The sequence below is a fragment of the Lissotriton vulgaris genome, chromosome 6 (assembly GCF_964263255.1).
Source record: "Lissotriton vulgaris chromosome 6, aLisVul1.2, whole genome shotgun sequence".
NCBI lineage: Eukaryota > Metazoa > Chordata > Amphibia > Caudata > Salamandridae > Lissotriton > Lissotriton vulgaris.
In genome coordinates this window covers 72,268,064-72,286,824 of record NC_141694.1, presented here as the reverse complement: position 1 = coordinate 72,286,824, position 18,761 = coordinate 72,268,064, and the positions used below count along the sequence as shown (strand labels likewise).

The 18,761-nt window shown below is 47.1% G+C and overlaps 1 protein-coding gene across 1 annotated transcript in view; it reads left to right on the top strand.

Moving 5' to 3' along the window:
• LOC147706808 (calpain-1 catalytic subunit-like) overlaps positions 1–18,761 on the top strand; it is a 601,296-nt gene that overhangs the window by 169,439 nt on the left and 413,096 nt on the right. The window lies entirely within an intron of this gene.

Below are 18,761 nucleotides of genomic sequence, written 5' to 3'. Positions count from 1 at the left end.
ACTCCAATTTCAGAAGCATCTGTCTAGACAAAGAAGATTCACGAGTAAGCAGGACTTTGCAGAATGGGAGCATTACAAATGACCTGCTTCAGGTCCTCAAATGCCTTCTGACAAATAACTGTCTACTGAAATTTCTCAGGCATTCTTTTGGAGGTGAGATCATTAAGGAGAGTCACTATGGACCCATTCTTCCTTAACAAACCTTCTGTATTACGCACGCAGGCCCAAGAAACCTCTGACCTGAGTCTGGGTAGTCGGAGCAACCCAGTCCATTATGGTCTGGATTTTGCTCTCCAATGGCTGAACCTGGCCTCCACCTATAAGGTGGCCTAAGTACACAAGCTTGCTCTGCCCTATCTGGCATTTTGTGTCCTTGATAGTGTTGCCTGCCTTTTGCAGGGCCTCCAGAACATTCCTGAGGTGGACCACTTGATCCTCCCAGGTGGAGCTAAAGACAGCAATATCATCTTATCAGCTATATATACTGCAGTATAGGCTTCCAAACCCTTTGAGAACTTTGTTCACCAACTTATGAAATGTGTCAGGTGCATTCTTCAAACCAAAAGGCAAAGGCTACCAAAATTGATAATGCTTACTATGGGTTGAAAATGCTGTCTTTGGCTTGGCATCCTCAGAGAGTCTGATTTGCCAGTAGATAGCATACAGGTAAAATGTGCTGAGATACTTGGCTGAGGCCAGAGTATCAATCAGCTCATCTGCCCTGGGAATTGGATGGGCATCAGTCCTAGTGACTGAATTGAGACCTATAAAGTCTACACACAACCTAATCTCTCTCTTACCATCTTGGGTTAAAGGTTTTGACAAAAGCACTACAGGACTATCCCAAAGGATATTCGATGGTTCAATGACCCCCAACCCCAGCATCTTCTGGACCTCGATCTTGATGCAGTTTCTGACATGGTCAGCCTGTCTGCAGATTTTACTCTTGACAAGCAGACTGTCAACTGTGCCCACTTCATGGGTTCACCAGGTGGAGTCAGAGAGAACACGTTTGGAAACTGTTGGACCCGGCTATTTTTTGCAGGTTCACCCCGAGACGTTTTGCTTTTTCCTAGCCTGTTTCTGTAACCTGGTGTTGGTGATTTTAGGCCTCTACGCACTTTTTCACTGTGGTACAGTGTAAAGTGCGTGAGCTCTCTTTGTGTGTAGTAAGAGTGACCTGCCCTCCCATAGGAATGAATGGGGAATATGTATGCCCATGGTAGTTCCTGATGTGTGGGGAGTGCAGGGTCGAGTTTGGTATGTGCGCACTCGTGAGATTGAACGCTGCGTAGTGATATATGCGGCATGATTGTGTCTAGTGTAGAAGTGCCACTTCTAGAAGTTGGCATATTTGTGTAATTTGTGTCTGGCATGTGATTGGCTGAGGCTGGCTGGTGAGCCTGGCTCCAAGAGTCTGGGAGGGTCTGCCCCGGTGGTGAATGGAGTGTTTAGCTTGCTGATGTGAGGGGAGGAGTGAGCCTTGTCCTGCTTGTGGATTGACCGTCTGGTTTGAGGGTCCTGAATGAGGCTGGGTTTTCCCCACACAATGCTGGCTCCACCCCCTGGGGTGCGTCTGATGTCCCTAGCCTGGCCAGTGAAAGGAATTCCCTATAACCAGTTCTAGCTGGTTCTCACACTGCCTGCACCCTGCTAGACAAAGGATTTCTCTGAATAAAAAGGGGCTGTGTCCCCTTCCAAAATGTTCTTGTTTCTGACTTGAATCCTGCCAGGGGAGTGCTACTGCTTGGGCTCAGGGGGAAGGCTTGCCTCCCTGAGCCCTGCCCAGCCCCTGGATGCCTGGAGGACTTCTGGGGGACCCCTCTGCCTTGCCTGGGCTGATGGGGGGACTTTGCTTTGCCATGGATGCTGGATGGACTCTTGTTTTATGGACCCCTCTGCTTTGCTTGGGGGGGTTGAAAGACTTCCTTTTTGACCCTCCTGCCCTCTGCTCCTAGGAGGGCCTTGTTGCTGGGTCCCTGGTCTCTGAGGGGGGGCCATCCCTGAGGAGCCTCGTGCTGCCTGTGCCCCTCATCGCTATGAGGCGCTGTAATTTGTGCCTTCGCGCTGAAGAGCTTGGGAGCGCGTTCTGTTGCTCTAGCGCTTGAGAGCGCCTTTATTTTCCCCGTGCGGCTGCCACGCCGCATCCTTGCCTTGAATTATTTAATTAATTAAAGCGGTTGCCTACCCCGCGTTTCACCTGGGAAATCACAGCGGCGGCACCGGGCCCGAGGAGAAGCCGAAGGAGCAGCCGCTGACGTCACCCGGGAGCCGCGCTGCCATTGGTTGAGGCTGCGGGAGGCTCGCTGGGTGACCTACGCGGTGATCGGCTGCCCAAAGGAAGCACAGAAATCAGGAAGCGGTCAAGAGGCCACCCCGCGCTCCTGCGGAGAGAAGAAGGACACAGTGTCCTCCTGTGAGGCTCCCCCGAGGAGGGAGCCCCGCCGCCCAGGAGAGCAGAGCCCGGCCGCGAGAACCACGAGGCCCGCCGCCCAAGAGGGAGAGGAGCCTCCGCCTGAGAGCCCGGTTAGTGTACACGGGCAGGGGGAGAGCTCCGGTCCCATGGCATTGGTGTTCGAGCCCCGAGCGGCTCAAAGGGCATGGTTGTCTCGAGTCCACAGAGGACCCCAATGCTCCGGGCATTGTGTTTCTTGCCCACAAGGGCTCAGGGGGCATAATAATTTCTCGAGTCCCCCGAGAGGGATTCCAACTTTCTAAAGGGTATTAAGGGTGTTAGAGCGGCCCCAGTTGGCAGCAGGCCGCTCCCCCTGGTGTGGCGCATTTCTTCGAGCCCACGAAGCTCCCAGCCCCATTTGTTCTAGAGCCCAGGAGAGGCTCAGCGGCATTTCTGGAAAGCCCACAAGGGCAAAGGGGGCATTGCCAGAGGGGGGACTCCAACAACAAGGCATCACCTTGTTGAGAGCCCAAGAGGCTCAGAAGCGCCACATTCGGTTTGAGAGCCCAGAGAGGCTCTAGGGGGCATTTCCTTTTGTTCAGAGCCTGTGTGGCTCCCACGTGGCCCCATCATTATTGATGCCCCAGCTGCCCAGCAATTAGTGGGCAGCAGCACCGTTTAGGCCCCTGACTTTTGGACACAGGGCGTCCTAGCCCCAACAAGGCCAGTTGGCCTAGGGACTGCCACAAGTGGTGGCGTATGTACGTTTTTGCGCTATGAGTTATGTTCTGGCACCTTTGAATGTTTTTATGCATCAGGTGTCTTCCTTGATTTTACACCTCTGAATGTGTTGGTTTATGCATCATGTGTTTTTCCTTCCTTACACCTCTGAATGTTTTAGGCATCAAGTGTTTTCTCCGGTACCTCTGAATGTGTTTTGATGCATCATGTGCCTTGTCCTTACACCGCTGAATGTATGTTTTATGCATCATGTGTTTTCCTTCCCTACACCTCTGAATGTTGTGAGTCATCATGTGTAATGTGTTCTTGCTTATACCCCTAATTATATTGTGATACTTAGGTGGTTGTTCTTTCTAGTACAGGTGGTCCTAGTGAGGTCCTGGTTCCCTGCGTGACATTCTCCTAAGGTGTTTAGGGTTGCGTAGGTGGTACTTACCTGTTACCAGTAGTTACTGGTTGTGATTTATATTTGCTAATTTGTGCTACAGTGATTTTATATCCTATATTCTATTTTTCTACTAAGTGCTGATTCTGACAGGCGCCAACTTGGCCCTTTCCTGTGTAAATAATCCCTTGTGAATATTGCCCGTGCCAGTTGGCACAATGAACATGTGTGACTTCTATCTGATGTGTTTTTACAATACAGAAGTTATTTTTATATAACCTGTGTGGAGTTCCTTTTGTGGTGTGCCTAGGATGTTGTTGCTGTTGTGTGCTGGCGCAAATGCTTTACACATTGCCTCCGGGAAAGGCCTGTCTGCTCGTCTCGTGCCAAGCTACCAAGGGGGTGAGCAGGGGTTATCTTGGCGTGTGACTCCCTTGCCCTGACTAGAATGGTGGTTTCAGCCTTAGCCAACCAGAAATAGCCAGTTCTAACAGAAACTGATTAAAGACTTGCCCACAATCAGCTTGTTGCTGGTCAGCGAGTCTGTCTGCCAAGGCTACTGCATCAGCTAACTCATCAACAGGGTCCTCACTCAGACAGGAGATCAGCGACAAGATCACTCACTTCCTCCTGTCCCTCATCAATTGCCATGAGCAAGCTCATGTCAGCCCTGTCAATAAAAGGCTTTAGGCTGTTCACATGAAGAACTCTGGGAGGACTCATGGGAGTGCCTAGGTCCAAGAAGTAGGTGTCTTCACCTTTTTTTCTCATGGAGAAGTGTGGCTCAATGGTTAGAGCGGTAGACCCTGATGCAGAGGTCTAGCCCGGGACCAGGGTTCAATTCCCGCCTTGGTGGGTCTTAGGCTCAAAATTCCACGGACTTGATAATTCTCTCCTCGGTGCCTATTCCAATCATGGAGTCCCACTCTGCAGCTCTGGGCAATAGCTTGCTTAATCTCCACAATGGCCCCCACAATGCTAAGGATTCCTGGCCTCCACCTTGGGGGTGCCCAGGAGTGGACGCCTCACAGGGAAAGCCAGGAGGGGTTCCACAGCGGTATTCGTACAAGAGCCTTGAGACCCTTGCGGGTGAGTAGTGCGCTATACAAGTATCAATTTACATTTACATTTTACATATCAATTTACATTTACAATTTACAAGGATGTTGTGGTGCCACTCCATTTTTCTTGGAGAGTTCGTGTTGCATGCAATCTGCACAAATACAGAACTATCCACAGGAATATGGGACCTTGATGTTTGGGGCTGGTGGGGCTGGGTCTTCCTACCACCTTAGTACCCACGAACACAGGACTGACTAGCTATAGTGTCTCACTTGCTCTCCTGCCCACTCACAGAGAAACAAATGATTAGATAACCCAGAACACAACACTACCAGTTCTCTCAGGAATTGCAGTAACAAGACACACCCTTGCGCTCGCACTCTTGTACTTGTCCACAGTAAGATCTGACAGAGACACGAAAAAAGTTAAAATAAAAATTTTATACAACGTGCCCTAACATGCATTATATGTGCCACAACAAGCAGCAAAATGCATGGTACAAATGTAGTTAGCATAGCAGCTAGTCCATATATCATAAATGGAGAGGTCATCATAGGCTTGGTATTCTCTACTCTCAGAAAACAGAATCCCATCTTCCCAATAGATCCCATTGGACCCGTTGACATTGCCTGCTTCCTCAGAAGCAGCTTGCTGTCTAAGCTGTTCAATAGAGGGGCAGGATTTCAGCTCCAGACTCAAGTCTGCCCTGGAATGGCCACCTGCTCCTGAGAACTATGTTGTCTAAGGTCCAAGTTCCTCTAGGATGATTCCTTCACAGGGACTAAGATCCTCTCCCCCAGGAGACTGATATTCACTGGAAGTCTAGGAGGAGGATATTTCCTCACCCTTCCTGATCCTTCTCTTAGGGGGTAGCTTTTCCTTTTTTCTAGGATCCAGAGCTCCCTCAGTTCCTAACTGTTTGCCTGAGCCCCAGTAATAGCAAATGCATAGGCAGAAATTCACATCATCACTGCATGTGGCATGAACTCCACTTCAGACCAGGCTGAAGTTTCCAAACATTGCCCAACAGACAGTTCACAGATAGGTCTGGGGAAACCACAATTCCTTTACGGTCAGTTACCCCTCCCCAGCTGGGATTTACAATGGCTAAGGTATGATCAGTCCTGCCATTGCTTGCAGTGGTTACTTGGTAAGGTTGACCACGTATGATCTGATCAGGAGACAGACGTTTCTCTGTCATTATGGTGATACTGGCCCCTGTGTCCCTGTATGCCACAGGTTCCTGACTATAATCAGAGGCTGTTGCCTGGACTTTCCCAAGTTAGTGGGACTTACATGAAAAGTGGCACATTATATGCTACTGTCACAGACAAGGACAGCATGTGTGGGTGCTCTGACTAGGCCAGAAACTAATTCATACCACAAGGTTAACCCTGCTAATCCCTTGGGGGCTGTACTACCACTTGCACTGCTGCTAGGGCTCCTAGTTACCTTAGTGGCAGTAGTAGTAGCTTATTTGTTGTTAGCTTTAGAGTAATCAGCATCCCTTGCTTTATGGCCTTTCTCCTTACACAGGTAACACCAAGGCTACTTGCCAGAGGAAGAGGACTTTGGTACCCACCCCAAGAGGAGATTTTTGGGGACCGTGTAAAGACTCATTTTTGTCTATACCTTTCTCCCCACCCTTCTCTTTGGTCTTAGAAGAATCTTGCTTCTGCTGGTCACCTCCACCACCATTGTTTTTCTGCTTAACCCTGGTGCGGACCCATCTGCCTGCCTTCTTTCCCAATATTTGGGGCGAGGTCAGATCAGAGTCCACCAGGTACTGGATTCAGCTGCTGGTTTGGACAGTTATTAAGGGTGTTCTCCCTCATCAATAAATTGTACAATGCCTCATAGTCATGCACATTACTCCAATGAAGTCATGAAGCCATCCTTCCAGAGCCTTAATAGCACTGTCTACAAAGTCAACCCAGTCTTGGGTGTGTGCCTTCTGTGTGTCCCTGAATTTGACCCTGTACTAATCAAATTGTAAACCCATCAGTGTTGGTACTCTTCAAGACTGTATAGTTGTCAGCATCTTCCTCCTAGCAAAGGAGAGCCGAGAGCCACAGGATAGCTACCTACTTCCTTTGAGGGACCTTCTGTACTTTACAGGCTCTCTCTAAAACAGTGATTTATTTATGGATATCATCCCCCTCCTGGTAAGGAGGGACTATCCTGCGCAGGTTCCTAGCATCAAAAGATCTCTCCCTGACCCTAGGGACACTAGTGCTGCCACCATAGGACTCCAGTCCCAAGTTCTTCCAAGCCCTATGAACTTCCAAGGTTTCCTTATCAAAGGCCAGGTGCTCTTGCTTGATTCTGAGCTTGGCTCTCACAAACTAAAGCAGGTGGTATTCCCCTTCTAAGGAGTCCTCCCTCTGACTAGAGATGGAAGTCCCTATGGAATTGTTAGAGGCATTGGAATTGACAGAGGAGGATCTCAACCCCCCTCCCCCCGAATCCTCTGCACTCTCTCTGTAGGAAAAGAGGGAAGCCTACCCATGGGAACTTTCTCTGTATTATTCCCTGGGGGTCAGAGTTCACCAGTGTGGAGTCGATAGACTGTTCCTGGTCATATTCAGAATTAGTGTCACTGCGGTGCACCACCCCTGACCCCCCTTCTGGAGCTACCCCACCCTCATTGTTATGCCCTGCTTTCCTTCCAGCTTTCTGGAGATGATCCTGCAGCAGCAGCTTTAACAGTTGCTGAGTGCTAGGGTTGCTACATGGCTTTAACTTTCTGCATGCAGCCAAGGTCCTACGTTCCTGAAACCTAAGACCACTGTATATAGAAGATTGGGACCCACTGGCTTCCCCAACTAAAGACGTTGTAAACTGTGTGTAGTGTGGTGTTGTGCCTACCTACCCCAATGAAAACTAAACTTCTAAAGGATTGTAGAAAGGGTTATACTTGGCCCTCAAATACCAATCCAAAATGTTCAGTAGAACTTACCACTTACAAGTGATGGTTTTTCATTTAACCACACCTAGATTGGCTGGTAAATTGTGCAAGCTTAAATTCCAAACACTGCACACCAATGTAGGAGGCTGGTTTAGTGTATGGCGCACTCTTATTTAAGTGAGGCACCTTGCACTAATCCAGACAACCCTTATGGTGATTTAAGTGGTCATAGAAAAACCTTAGAAAGCTCTCTAAGTGGTAGATGTGGAGAGCAGCCTTCAGGCTTATCCAGAAGGAGTGTTAAGCACCTTGTTTTACCAGATCGTAATCATATAGTGTAGGTTGAATAAAAAAGAATCACACAGTGTATATAAAATATGTATTTATTATACAACACTAAACTAGCACATTGGTTTATCCCCTACCCGGAGATTTAAACACAATTGCACAAGAATACTTCAATTATAACAGGTAAGAAAGCACAGAAATGCAGTGGTCTCCAGGGGGAGACTAAACCATACATTAAACAAGCATTTGCAATGCAATGGGTCTCACATTCATGAGAGTTGGAGCTATTGGTATTGCAAATGACAATGCCTTTTATTTATATTTTGGGTTTTTAAACATAAATAAAAGGCATTGTCATTTACAATACTAATAGCTTAAACTATCGCAAATGCGAGACCTATTGCATTGCAATAAAGTGCTTTCCCGACCGCTTGTTAGATTGTAAATATCAGAGGAAAAGACCGACCTGAGACGTGTTCAAAGTAGTGATAAATAGTGCAGTGAAGAACATGTGTAAGTGTTGTAAATTACACAGACACAAAGTGTGAAGTGAGAATTACATATGATCTGAGCTATAAACACTAACAAAGCGCTATAACACCTTTCGCTCTGTGATTACACTGTCACGGCTCAGAAAGAAGTGCAGGGGCGGGAGCTATGTCCTGCCCTATCCGTGATTTGAGTGTGCAGTGTTGCATTGTGTAATGTCATTGCTATCTGTGGCCTAATAAAAGCACTCAAGCTGTAGTAGGGCCCTGGCTTCACCTCCTGGTGCAGGGCAGGCTGTGCTTTATGGCAGGCATGGAGGTAGGGAGGAAGGGAGAGATGCTCTTGGCTGCAGCTCCGGCCTTGTATAGTGCCCCTGCTACTGCTAGTGAGCAAGAGGCGCTGAGGTGGTGGTATTGGTGGTGGAGGTATTGGCGGTTGTGGTATTGGTGGCTGTATTGGTATTGGTGGTGGTGGTGGTACTGGTATTGGTGGTTGTGGTATTGGTGGTGGTGGTATTGGTGATGGTACTGGTGGTGATATTTCTTGGTGGGATTGGTAGTGGTGGTGGTATTGGTGGGGTGATATTGGTGGTGGTATTGGTGGAGGTATTAGTGGTGGGGATGGTATTGGTGGTGGTGGTAGTGCTGGTGGTGGTGATATTGGTGGTAGTATTAGTGGGGAATTGGTGGTGGTATTGGTGGTGATGGTGGTATTTGGTGGTGGTATTAGGGGTGGTGGTGGTATTGGTGGTGGTATTGGCAGTGGTATTGGATTGGTGGTGGTATTGGTGGTAGTGGATTGGTGGTGGTATTGGCGGTGGTGGTAGTGGTGGTGGTGGTATTGATGGTGGTGGTGGTATCGGTGGCGGTGATATTGATGGCGGTTTTGGTATTGATGGTGGTGGTATTAGTGGTGGTGATGGTATTGGTGGTGGTGATGTTGGTGGTAGTATTAGTGGGGTATTGGTGGTGGTATTGGTGGTGATGGTGGTATTTGGTGGTGGTGGAATTGAGGTTGGGGGTGGTATTGGCAGTGGTATTGGATTGGTGGTGGTATTGGTGGTAGTGGTATTGGTGGTGGTATTGGTGGTGGTGGTATTGGTGGCGATGGTATTGATGGTCATGGTATTGGTGGTGGTGGTATTGGTGGTGGGGTATTGGTGGTGGTGGTGGTGGCATTGGTGGTGGTACTGATGGTGGTATTGGTGAGGCTATTGGTATTGGTGGTGTTGGTGATATTGGTGGTGGTGGTATTGGTGGTGGTGGTATTGGTGGTTGTGGTATTGGTGGTCGTGGCATTGGTGGTGATGTGATTGCTGGTGGTATTGGTGGTGGGTATTGGTGGTGCTATTAGTATTGGTGGTGTTGGGGGTGGTATTGGTGGTGGTTGTATTGATGGTGGTGGTATTGGTGGTGCTATTAGTATTGGTGGTGTTGGGGGTGGTATTGGTGGTAGTTGTATTGATGGTGGTGGTATTGGTGGTCTTGGTGGATGTGGTAGTGGTGGTGGTTGTGGTATTGGAAGTGGTGGTTGTATTGGTGGTGGTATTAGTGGTGGTATTGGTGGTGCTATTGGCGGTGATGGTGGTATTGGTGGTGGTATTAGTGGTGGTTGTATTGGTGGTGGTGATATTGGTGGTGGTATTGATGGTGGTAATAGTGGTGGTAATGGTGGTGGTGGTGGTAATGATGGTGGCGGTGGTATTGGTGACGGTGGTATTGGTGGTAGTGGTATTGGTGGTTGTATTGGGGTGGTGATATTGATTGTGGTATTGGTGGTGATATTAGTGGTGGTATTGGTGGGGATATTGGTGGTGATGGTGGTATTGGCGGTGGTGATGGTGGAGGTGGTGGTGATGATGGAGGTGGTGTTGGTGGTGATAGTATTGTTATTAAAACAGGCTTTTGAAAACAAACAGTCAGGTGGCTTAGTGCAGATGACATGCAACACAGATGTGCTGTTGTCAGCGTCAGCCTTTTAGCACACAATGTGCTACCTGGAATTCACATGACACAATGTGCTACCTGGGGTTCACATGGAATTCGCTAATCATTTCTAAATCCATTTACTTGGGCAGTTGAAACAGACACAAAATAATGCTGGGTTAAAGTGTTTGAAAGTGGACAACCATTTTATGTGTCGGCCGTGCTGCTAAATAAAACACAATCAGTTTGAGCTGAAGCAGGGCTAGTCCTACCAGCAGTAAGAGAAACTCGATAAAGTAAATAGTGCTTACAGACAAAATAACAGGTCCCGTATAAAAACAGAAGTAAAGGGGCCAGTAGCTAGGGGAGGTTACAAATGAAGACAAGGTTGTACTAAGGAGGGACTAACAAGCCTATTAACGAATCAGAAGGCAGCATTTACGAAAGACAATGACACAAGCAAATGAAAAATATGGGAGAGTGGGTGCGGCTTCTCTTCCATACTCTACTACAGCTGGACCACAGTGGTGGACTTCAGTAAAGATCAATGCCCACAAATGTTGGAGGATGCAGGAGTCAAGTTAGCCTGGCTGATGAGGAGTGAAACCCTAAATCCGGGTCCAGGATGCTTGTTTCTGGTCCTGGGAGGACCTAGCCTGGCAGTTAAGGCTTGACTGTTACCATGGGGAGCAGGGTCAGGACTGATTTGCATATGGCTGGTTTTAAACTGGATTGGCAGGGGAGCAAAAAAGCGATGGATTAAGTCCCAGATCTCTTTACTGACATGAATGTTTGACATTGTTCAAAACTCTGTCCATCAATTGTTCTTTTTTTGTCACCCCGAGTGGGAAGGGTAGACCCAGACGTGGGCCCTGTGTTCTCCAAGTCACTGGAGTCAAGCTAGCCTAGCTGATGAGGGATGAAACCCCGAAACCGGTCCCAGGATGCTTGTTTCTGGTCCAGGGAAGACCTGACCTTGCAGTTTGGGCTGGACTGTTCCCATGGGGAGCAGGATCAAGCTTGATTTGCATATGGCCCGGTTTAAACTGGAATGGTATGGGGAGCCCAGGAAAGATGGATTTAAGCCTAGATCTCTTTACTGGAGTGTATGTTTGACATTGTTCAACATTCTGTCCATCAATTATTGTATTAAAAAACAATCAATGGCGGCTGCATGTTTCAACCAGTCAGAAGTATTGGGGCAGCACCATTCATTCAAGTCATTGCGAGTCTCCGCTTCGCCAGCAGCATCATTATTACCATCTATTGTTTAACTGACTTCGGAATTAGTTTATTATAACTCAATAACATTGTCCAAGGTGAGCACTCAAATGTGATCTCAGCTATACCCCAAGTTATGCCTGGTATTGCTGTCCAGTATTTTGCTGCCACTGGACACCATGACACTAGGTGGAAAAACCCAGCTGAATCAGCCTGAACTGTGTACATTGCAGGAACTTAGTGAGATCCATTTTATGCAAGAAGTTGATAGAGCAATACAGTCTGTGTAAACATTTTCAATGGGTCGGTTTGTGTCTGCAGTTGACAGAATTAGCTTGGTCTGAGCACAGCACTACTTCTGTCTGTCTGGGTGAACCGTTTCCCCCCAATCTGCCTCCCATTTTGCTATGGTGGAGTGGCCTACTATGTCAGTCAACTTAGAGCAAACTTTGTAGAGCTGGAGACCCAACACTTCTGGTTCAGGTATTTAATCATGTGAGTCTGTGGTGAAAAATCCCGGGGCTTCTCTGGGAATGTCTGCCACCTGGATTTTGCTGCTTGTCTTAATCTAAAATAGTCGAACATCTAAATGACTGAGCTCTCCCTGATAATGGTCAAGGGTGAGGAATTTCTGATCAGGGTACAGTTGGCTAAGTTCAAGAAAGCCAGACTTCACCAGTCTGTGTTTAATCCCTCTATTGAGCAAGGAGATAATGGCTAGGTTATTCAACAGAGCTTGCCACGGTGAGTATATGGTTAGGATGTCACTATTCCCAGCCATGGACCATACTGATCAGTTGGTGCAACAAGCCGGTTGAATATTCTGAAGAAGTCGAGCAGACTTGGTGGCAATACTCTTATGTAAGCTAGCTTTCTTAAGCTGGTCTTTCTGTATAGGCATGTGTGGTACTTTACCCTGTCGGGCAAACTAGTTCATGGCATAATAGGACTGAATCGCATAATATTACCGTTTAGGATTTGGCACTCCCCATTTAAATGGCAGTGTTTGGATCTCCCATCGCAGACTAGGGCTCCTACCGCCCTGCACCAGTCTGGTAAGTAATGTTTGTAACCTTCAAACAACTTTTTACCCAGAGGGATGGGAATACTTTTGAACAGATACAGAAGCTAGAGTAAAACAGGCATTTTAATTTGTACCACACAGCCAAGGGAATTTGTATCCATTGTTTGATTTGATTCTTCAATTTTTCAAACACTGGTCCATAGTTATCTTAGATGGCTGTTTTTTTATCTCTATTTAATCACAAACCCAATATTTGACCAAGCTGTATCACGAACGCAATACGTAATCAATTAATGGTTTACGAGCAGCATCTGTTAGCGGGAACATCTCAGATTTTCCTTGATTAATCTGTATTGATGAAAGCTCCCAAATCTCCTTCCCTAGGAGGGAAAGCTGCCTCGTGACGCACATGTAACATGATTTCATCTGCATAGATCAACAACAAAATATGTTTACGGTAATAGCACTGTTACTTTGATGCTGGTGCAACCAAGATGCCAACGGCTTCATTGCGTGAGTAAAGAGGAGCGGCGAGAGCCAGCAGCCCTGCCACGTACCTCTCTGCACCCGGAGAGGCCGTGAGGCACAGCCATTTATGAACACCCTAGCAGTGATCTACATATATATTAATTTAATAAGCCCCAAGATGTTTAGGATGATGCCCAACCTACGAAGGGCCACAAATAGGTTTGACCAATCAAGGGAGATGAACACCCTTTCAGCATCCAAAAAGACAGTGTCCTCAAGTTGTTTCATGTGGCACAAACCCGGTATGAACCCAGACTGTTCAGGGAGCGCAAGGCTCTTCATTAATGAGCTAATCCGATTTGTGATTATGTGAGCAAAGATCTTAATATCAAGGTTCATTCAAACCTATGGCCAGTAGGACCCCCCCCCCCCCCCAGTCTTGAGGATCCTTGCCCAGCTTTAGCAGGACAGTTATGTGAAATGTGAGGGAGCACTTCCTTGTCCACTGCCTCATTCTGGAGATCTACTATCCACGAGGGTCCAGCAAGGACTTATACCTTCTATAAAACTAATCCTGGGGCTTAGCCTACCCCAACTCTTCAATATCTGTCTCAATCTCTTGATTTAACCCCTCCTTCAATTCACACCAGGGCCACACCGTTGAGATAGTCGTCAATACGGTCATGTGTAGAGAAATACCTACAGATGTAAAACTGTCTTTAATAAACAAAGAATTACATTAAGATGTGTTTTCCCCGAACTGCATTTACCCTGTTTATTATGTTTATGAGGTTATTCAGTTGCACGTTCTTCAATGGCCAAGGAAGAATTCTCCCAGGTTGCTCACCTTTGCCATAACTATGTGTCTGGGAGTCTTGCCCCATGTGTAGTGTTAGATCTGGGGGTCTCTAGTTGGCAGTGGTATTCACCTTTGTCCAAATAGGGACCCTTACTTCTAAGTCAGTATAAGGGTATTACACTCCTTAATAACCCCTGCTCACCCCCTTGGTAGCTTGGCAGCAGCAGACAGGCTTATCTCAGAGGCAGTGTGTTAAGCATTTGTGAATATACACAGTAATACAGTGAAAACACTACAGATGGACACAACACAGGTTTTATAAAAATAAGTATTCTTTATAAAGACTTAACACAAGACCACAAATGACAAAAATCCACAATACTACACTCAAGATTGCTTAAAGATGATAAAACATTGCTTAGTTCAAGTTGATGATCAATGCGAAAAAGTTCTCAATAAAGTACCTGGATGCGTAACGCAAAGTAAACAAAAGGCTTGCAAAATAGAAGATGCGTCGGTTCCGTGATCCGGGGGAGGTGATGCATCGGGCCTTAATGCTTGCGCAGAGTAGGGGATGCATCGTGATCCTTACCGGTCCGGAGGTGATGCGTAGCTTCTCGGCCTGCGGGCCCGTTGCGGTGCGCAAGATGGTGCCTTGATGCGATGCGATGATCCGGTTGCGATGCGAGAAGGTGGCGCTCTCGACGCGGCGATCCGATGACAAAGCGTAGACGCCCTGGCAGCCTTGTGACTACTCTGTACTTTGGAGCCGCGACAGGCCCTATGACACGCCTCTCCGGTGATGCAACAGCAGGCACCTTCGATGAACACACGCTTCCAGGGAGATGCAGCCAAGGCTCGCTTCTCCGTTAATGTGACGATTTCAGCTGCGGCGGCGACACGCTTCCTCTCGATGCATCACGCTTCCAGCTCCCGGCGACACGCAAATGCCTGTAGTCAGAATTCCCAGCACGGAAATTCAGAGGGGAGCTGTAGAATAAGTCTTTTGTCCCTAAGACTTTAGTTGGAGGCAAGCACAGTTCAAGCCCTTGGAGGATATTCTGTAAATGATGAAAGTCCTTAAAAGTTCCTACTCCTTTCCTTGGTAATGAAGCAACCACTGCAGGCCAACCCAGCAAACAGCACACTGGCAGTAAACTCCTGCAGCTTCCTTGGTTCCTCTCCTTGGCAAAAGGTTTCTTGTTCCAGAAGTGCTCTAATTTCTTGGGATCAGGGTCCCAAAATTTATACCCCAAAATCCTTTGGCCTCTGCCTAGTCAAAACCAGTTCCTGAGCACTTTTTTACATGACTCTCTCCATCCTTTCACTGTGCAGGACAGAGACATCAGCCGCCCTACAGGAGGTGGAGCCAGCACAGGGGAGGGAAGGCACAGCTCTGGAGTACTTTGTTGACATGATTCATTCTCTCCTTAAATAGTGCAGGGTAGAGACATCAGACCCGCCACATGAGGTGGAGCCAGCATTGTAGAGGGAAGGCCCAGCCCTATTCAGGTCCCAGGTGCAACTCCTTCCTCCCATCTAGATTCAGATTCCTCTATTCACCACTGGGCTGCCCCAGCATGTCTCCTGGAATCCCCCAGCCCTGTCACTCACAAACCCAGACAAGGGATACACAACCTAGCAGAGGCAGGCCTGGACAGTTAGGTAAGAAAATACCTACTTTCTAAGAGTGGTATTTTCAAACACAGAATGCTAAAACCAACTTTACTAAAATATGTATTTTATCATTCTGAGTTCAGACATACTAAATTCGAATAATTTCTACTATGTTCCCAGAGTCAGTTAGGATTATAAGAATGTAATAATCTAACTGCCCATTCTAGCCTATAGAGAACAGGTAGCCTTGCAATAGTAAAAACTTAAAAAGGCTGTAATTCACTACTAGGACATGCTACACACATCTGAGTATTTCCTACCTTATACTTACAATGCACCCTGCCCTTGGGCCTACCATAGGGGTGACTGATATGAAGCAAAGGGACGGTTTAGGGACTGGCAAGTGGGTGCACATAGCCAAAATCGACATGGCAGTGCTAGACTGCCCAAAGGCCTTGCAATGTCAGGCCTGAGACACACTTTACAAGCTGCTTCTGTGTGTGGCACAACCAGTGCTGCAAGCCCACCAGCAGCATTTGTATTTACAAGCCCTGGCACTCCTGGTGCACTTTTCTGGGGCCTGACAAGTAAATCAAATAACCCAATCATGAAGTCACTAATTAGTACATCAATTTAACATAGGGAGAACTTTCACTGTAGCACCGATTAGCAGTGGCACAGTGCCCAAAGCATATAACCAGCAAAAACATATCAAATCAGAGGAGGCAATCCGCCAAAAATAGAAGGGAGACTCACACCAATGATGCCAGGTCTAACTTATAGGAACTCTTGTTGGACAAGGGGGCAGATGTATCAAAATTCCATTTTGCGAGTCCGTAATTGCGATTTGTAGCGAATCGCAATTTCGGAATCGCAAAACGGTATGTAACATTAAATCTGCGAGAAAATAGCGATTCCATAAAAGTCGCAGAAATTAATGCGAGAAATATGCGATTCGCATATCTGCGAATTTCGCATTTAAGGAAATCGCAAAAACGGGAATCATGCAATGCTGGCACAAGTTGATGACATCACAAGCAGGAAGTACCAGTGATTGCTTGCACCTGCTCCCCAGAACCACACCCAGTGGCAGTTGGAAGAGTGTGCTGAGGCAGAGCAGACCTGTTTGTTGAGCTATGGAGGCACAGAAGGCACAGGAGGAGCAGCCAATTGAGAAGAAAAAAAGAAAGCAGAAGTTTTCAGAGAAGGAGCAAGAAGTGCTCATAGAAGAAATGGTTTGTAACCATGAGGACCTCTTTGGAAAAAAATCTCTAAAGGTACCTGAGTCCAGGAAGAGAAAAATATGGCTGGAGATCCAGGAGAAGGTCAACTCAATAGGAGTCACCACTCGCTCCATTGATGAAATCAAAAAAAGGTGGTATGATATGAGACTGAGATCCAAGGAAAAACTTGCGGAGAGGCTGAAGGATAGCAACCTGACAGGTGGTGGAAGTTCCATGGTGGACAAACCGACACCCCATGAGGAACTGATCGAATCCACACTGACAACGGAAAGTGTGAGTGGAGTGACCAACATAGACAGCTCAGAACCCACAGCACCAGCACAAGGTAAGAGGAAATGAAAGTGCATCCATGTGTGTGTACAAAAAATGTGTGTGTGTGTGTGTGTGTGTGTGTGTGTGTGTGTGTGTGCACTGCATTTGAGATTAGCATTAGTCCATGAACACTGTGAAACAAGACCACAGCAATGCATTATGGGAGTTGTAGTCCAATCGCCCTAGTAACACTCACAATGACAGTCACTCATATGACTCCTTAATGTGGGACAACGTAATGCTGAAACAGTGCAGTACAAGTAATACAGTGCCATGAGTGATGTTTATTTTGCAATGAACACAAATTCATATTTTGCACTCTACATTCACAGGACATACCAGTGAGGACAGGACTGACAATGAAGTTGAATTGTCACCTCCCCATGTGATGTCAGATACAGACAATGAAGTCAGTAATGCCCCTGTGACCATACAGAGGAAGCGCAGAAGAGTACTTCCTCTACAACCAATGGAAGAGGAAGAAAACACAGATGTTGAAGCAGTCTCCAATGAGACAGTCACTGTGTCCAGCCAAGATGCACAACAGCCTTCACAAAGTCCACGGAGGGCACGTGCATTCCGTCTTGAGCCATCTGCAAATAACACAGAACAGAGTGAGGTTGTGACAGTGTTTGCAGGGCTTGAGCAAAACATGCTTGAGGTACAACGCCTTCAACATAAGGCACTCAGATCCATCAATAGGCAGCTAGTGAAGTCCAACAAGAACCAGGAACGCATGGCTGATGCCATTGATAAACTTTGCCTGACACTTGTGAACACAGAGGATGCACGGAACAGGGCTGCACAGGCTGCGCAGGACACAATGCACAGCTACACCAAAGCCATCAACCGGCTATGTGCAGTCACCAGCAACTTCACACGTCGCAGTGTGAACATGCAGCGTGAATTGAGTGATTGCACACGTTCAGTTGGACAGAGTGTGAACAATATGACATTGGTACTGGAAAGTATGCAAACAAACCAATCAGGTGCAAGGGCCCTTCTGTGCTCAGGTGAAAGCGAGGACAACTCCAGTAGGAGTAGCAACAACCCCACACCAACAAACATCATGGTGCAACGCAGGAGTGGAAGGCGTTCCACTACTGGAGCAGACCAAGAGGCCATGCCGCCACTTGATCAACCTGCTGGCAGTCGCCTGCGCAGAAAATAACTTACCTTGTTCAAGTACCCATGAAGTACCCATGCAGCAGTCATGCATAGATACTGTTTTTTTTTATTAATAGTATGGAAATGTGAAATCACAAGGATTACTTATAATGTAACATACATATAGCAATGTTTTCTTGTTCTGAAGTAAAGAACAATGGCAAAGTGAAAATGGGTTTCTGTCTTTTTTTCTCACCTAAAAATAGTTACGTGTAATCTCTGCCCTCCTTTGCCGACCAGCCATGGCTCCTACTCCTGCCACTGCCATTCTTGGGGGAGGGTTTTCATCTTCATCATCAGATGTGTCTGAGTCACTCACTTCAATTTCTGTGCCTTTGCGGATTGCTATGTTATGCAGCATTGCACATGCTGTCACTATTTTGCAACATGTTGCTGGGTTGTATTGCAATGCACCTCCACTTTTGTGAATGCGTCTGAAACGGCTTTTCAGAATTCCAAATGTACGTTCTATTACCCCACGTGTGGACCGGTGTGCCCTGTTGTAGCGTCTTTCACTTGCATTTGCAGGATTCAAGTATGGTGTGAGTATGAAATCACGCACTGCATAAGCACTATCACCTGCAAGTTAGAGAGGGAAAAGTGACTCAGAGTTACATTACATTGTTTGGGTGGAAGGGAGGATGGATGAGTATTACTTACCTAGCAGGTATCCATCTCCAAACTGACCAGCACTGAGACGTCTATGTATTGCACTA